The sequence below is a fragment of the Mandrillus leucophaeus genome, unplaced genomic scaffold (assembly GCF_000951045.1).
Source record: "Mandrillus leucophaeus isolate KB7577 unplaced genomic scaffold, Mleu.le_1.0 Scaffold325, whole genome shotgun sequence".
NCBI classification, from domain to species: domain Eukaryota; kingdom Metazoa; phylum Chordata; class Mammalia; order Primates; family Cercopithecidae; genus Mandrillus; species Mandrillus leucophaeus.
Window position 1 is genome coordinate 193872 of NW_012103421.1, and position 4084 is coordinate 197955.

The 4084-nt window shown below is 45.8% G+C and overlaps 1 long non-coding RNA gene across 1 annotated transcript; it reads left to right on the forward strand.

Annotated features, from left to right (window-relative positions):
• On the forward strand, positions 1 to 547 carry LOC105545306. Its single transcript, XR_001006897.1, has 3 exons — positions 1 to 124; positions 155 to 244; positions 416 to 547. It is a non-coding gene; the product is annotated as an uncharacterized LOC105545306 (long non-coding RNA).
• The last annotated feature ends 3537 nt before the right edge of the window (positions 548 to 4084 follow it).

Consider the following 4084-nt stretch of genomic DNA (forward strand, 5'->3'; position numbering starts at 1 on the left):
TGCTGTGTGCCCGTCTGCTGCTGCAAGCCTGTGTGCTGCTGTGTGCCAGCCTGTTCCTGCTCCAGCTGTGGCTCCTGTGGGGGCTCCAAGGGGGGTTGTGGCTCTTGTGGGGGCTCCAAAGGGGGCTGTGGTTCCTGTGGAGGCTCCAAGGGAGGCTGTGGCTCCTGTAGGAGCTCCAAGGGAGGCTGTGGCTCTTGTGGCTGCTCTCAATGCAGTTGCTGCAAGCCCTGCTGTTGCTCCTCAGGCTGTGGGTCATCCTGCTGCCAGTCCAGCTGCTGCAAGCCCTGCTGTTCCCAGTCCAGCTGCTGTAAGCCCTGCTGCTGCTCTTCAGGCTGTGGGTCATCCTGCTGCCAGTCCAGCTGCTGCAAGCCCTGCTGCTGCCAGTCCAGCTGCTGCAAGCCCTGCTGCTCTTCAGGCTGTGGGTCATCCTGCTGCCAGTCCAGCTGCTGCAAGCCCTGCTGCTCCCAGTCCAGCTGCTGTGTCCCCGTGTGCTGCCAGTGCAAGATCTGAGGCTCTAGTGGGAAACCTCAGGTAGCTCCTGAAGATCTGTGCTTTCCAACAAGGGACTACCCCTGAAGCACATCCCCTTCCGGATCTGAAAAATGACTCCCTTGGCTCAGGGCCTTTTTCCAGCCCTTGAGGAAGTGGAATGAACCACTCCCTGCCCATTCCCTGTAAGGATACCCCAAGACCCACGCACTTTTGCTCCTCCTTCCTGCATGCCCCCATATGTCTCAGCCAGACAGCACTGGGGGCGGCCCTCATGCCAAACAAGAGCCTGGAATTCCCCTTCTTGATAATTCCATGGGAGACAGCCAACCCTTCTTTCCTGTGCCTGCCAGGAGCTCCGTGGCATTTGCAGATGGATGTCCTGCAACCCAAGTGATCACATGTATCTATGGAAATCCAAAATGGATCTGGGTGCAGCACTAAATAAATTCTACAACCCTCAGCCTTGGTCTCACTGACTTTTCTTCCAGCCTCTCTCTCATTGGCAAACTGGCCACATGTGCTTCCCCTCCCTCCCTGATGGCTTATTGCTCCCACTGCTGTAACTGTGTGCCAGGCCCAGCTCGCATTCCAGAAACAGTTGTTAAACTGATTGATGAAGGAGTCACTAGCAATGTGTATGAATGAATGAAGACGAGTGAATGAATGAGTGAGTGAGTGAGGATCTCTCATCAGTACACAGGGAGCCCCAGCTGCGTCTCCGTGGGATTCAGTCTATCTTGGTTGGAATTGTGGACTCCTGCTTCTTCCCCGTGGGAGGATATGTTTGGGAGAGAAGGAGATCTTTGCCCTCAGTGCCTAGGAAGGGGTATAACGGGTGGTCTCTGTGTCCAACCAGTTCCCAGTTTGTGGGTCAAGCCAGGAGAGGGGGAAGCGAGACTAGAATCAGCTGTGTCCCTGAGATGCTCTGAAGGACAACACTGGAAACTGTGCTGCTTCAGGGATCCAAGACGGTGTGGCTGAACACAGGCTGAGGTGCACCCTCCATCTCTGGGCTCAGAGTGAGGAGGGAATCCAAGTGTCCACAGGCTTCCCAGTTTTGGTTTGGCACAGGGAGGAACAGAAGGGACTTCTTTCAGTCTGATAAAGGGCATCTACCCACAGTGAACACCGTGATTAACTGTGGAAACCTGGATGTTTTCCCCTAAGATCAGGAACAAGAAAAGAATGTCCACACCCACCACTTCTATGCAACATTTCACTGAAGCTATAGCCAGAGTAATATGACAGGAAAAGAAAATAAAAGCCATCCAGGTAAGAAAAAAGGAAGCAAAACTATCTCTATTCATAGAAAACCTCATTTTGTATACAGAAGATGCTGAGGGACACACACACACAACTATTAGGGCCAATAACTGAGCTCAGCAGAGTGCAGGACACAAAGACTAAACACAATAGTCAGCTGTGTTTCTGTACAACAGCAAAAAGCAATGCAAAAAGGATGTAAGGAAACAATAAAATTCCTAGCAACAAATGCAACCAAAAAAGTACAAGACTTGGACACTTAACACTACAAAACACCATTGGAAGAAGTTAAAGAGGACCAAAGTAATGGGGGGAAAATCCCATGCTCATGTATTGGAAGACCTAATATTGTGAAGATTGAAACTCTCCGAAAAACAATTGTTCTACCAATTTAATGCAATTCCGATTAACATCTCAGATTTATTTTTTCACAAATTGACAAGTTGATCCTAAAATTCATGTGGACATTCAAGGGACCCTGAATAGCTAAAACGATCTTGAAAAACAAAAGCAAAATTTGAGGACTCGTGTTTTCTAATTTCTAAATGGGCTGCAAAGCTACAGTAATCAGGGCAGCACGGTTCTTGCATAAGGATAGAAAGATGGATCAATGGAGTAGGTTTGAGGCCCTTGAAATAAAGACTCACAATTGTGGTCAATGGATTTTCACGGGTACCATACAATTCCATGGGAAAGGAGGAATCTTTTCAACAAGCAATGCTGCTGGGACAACTGGATGTCCACATGCCAAAGAATGAATGTGAATCTTGACCTCATACTATATTCCAAACCAAAAAAAAATAGATAAATGACCTAATTGTAAAGGCCAAAACTAGAGGATTACTAGAAGCAAAACAGGTTAAGGTTTCATGACCTTGGAGTATGAAATGGTTCTTAGATAATGACACCAAAACCACAAGGAAAAACTAGGTTAACTAACTACATCAAAACGAATAGTTTTTGTGCTTCTAACAGCACTATGAAGAAAATGAAGAGACACCAACAGAGTGGAAGAAACTACTTTGAAATCATATATTTGATAAGAACTTGCATCTATACATATAGAGTTCTTGCTGTTCACACACACAATCCAATTAAAGACTCAGCAGAGGATTTAAATAGGCATTTTCCAAAGAAGATATACAAACAGTTAATAAGCACATGAAAAGGAGCTCAACATTGTTAGACATCAGGGAAAATCGGGGAAATGCAAATCAAAACCACAATAAGATAGCAGTTCACGTCCGCTGGGATGGCTATTATCAAAAAGACCATAAGAAGCACTGATGAGAATGTGGAGAAATGGGAGCCCTTGTGCACTGGATGAAAATGAAAAATTGTGCCACTATTTTGAAAAATAGTTCCTCAAATGTTCCATGTAGAGATACCATATGACGCAGCAGTTCCACTCTGAGGTAACTACTGAAGGGAACTGAAAACATATATCACATAAAAACTTGTATGATGATATTCATAGCAGCCTTATTCTCATTTGCCAACAAGTGGAACCATTTAAATGTCCATGAACTGATGAGTGGGTAAACAAAATGTGGTATATTCGTACATGGATATATTCATGTTCTGGATGTTATCCCCATATCATCTTTAAATTTTAGTGTTTTAATGTTAAAAATGATAGACAATTATAGAAGACAACAAATTACCCATAACCCCAATCTCTGGAGTGCTAACATTTTGGTTGCTCCCATGTAATTTGTGTATTCGGGCATCTCATGACCTCTCTATTACCCAAGGCCATCATGGTGTTCTGCTTGCCAAGGCACGAGCTCTTCACTGGCCCCATAACAATGACCCGAACCTCCGTTGTAGGGCAGAGGGTTGCATTTCCCACCTGAGTCTACGTGGGACTCCCCAGGGCCTTTTATGTTCCCCATGCCTTGGCGGAGCGCCCCCTGCTTCTCCCCCAGGGTATGTCTGCAGCCCGTTTCTTGCCTCCTGCCATTCCCATGGGTTGTGCCAAGAGAAGCTTTAGGGCAGCCAAGCTCTTCCTTCTTGGCATCAGCTAGAGGTTCCTACAACTGCTAATGGTTGGGGGCATGGTGGGGAGAATTCATTATTTCTTCTAGCACTGCTCTCTTAAACATTTGTGTTATCAATAGTTTAGAAAGGTTGTTTTTAATTTCATAGCTCACTATTAATAACTATGGTGATTTTTAGGATTATCAAATTTGGGGAGATGTTATCAGATTGCTTTCCTATATGAGCTATAATATTTGGAAGACATTTCTGAAAACTAGCTCTGCCTCTGTACCTTTCAAACCTTGTTTCTCCTCCGCTGCCCACAGGCAGCCACTGGAGGATGCCTGGT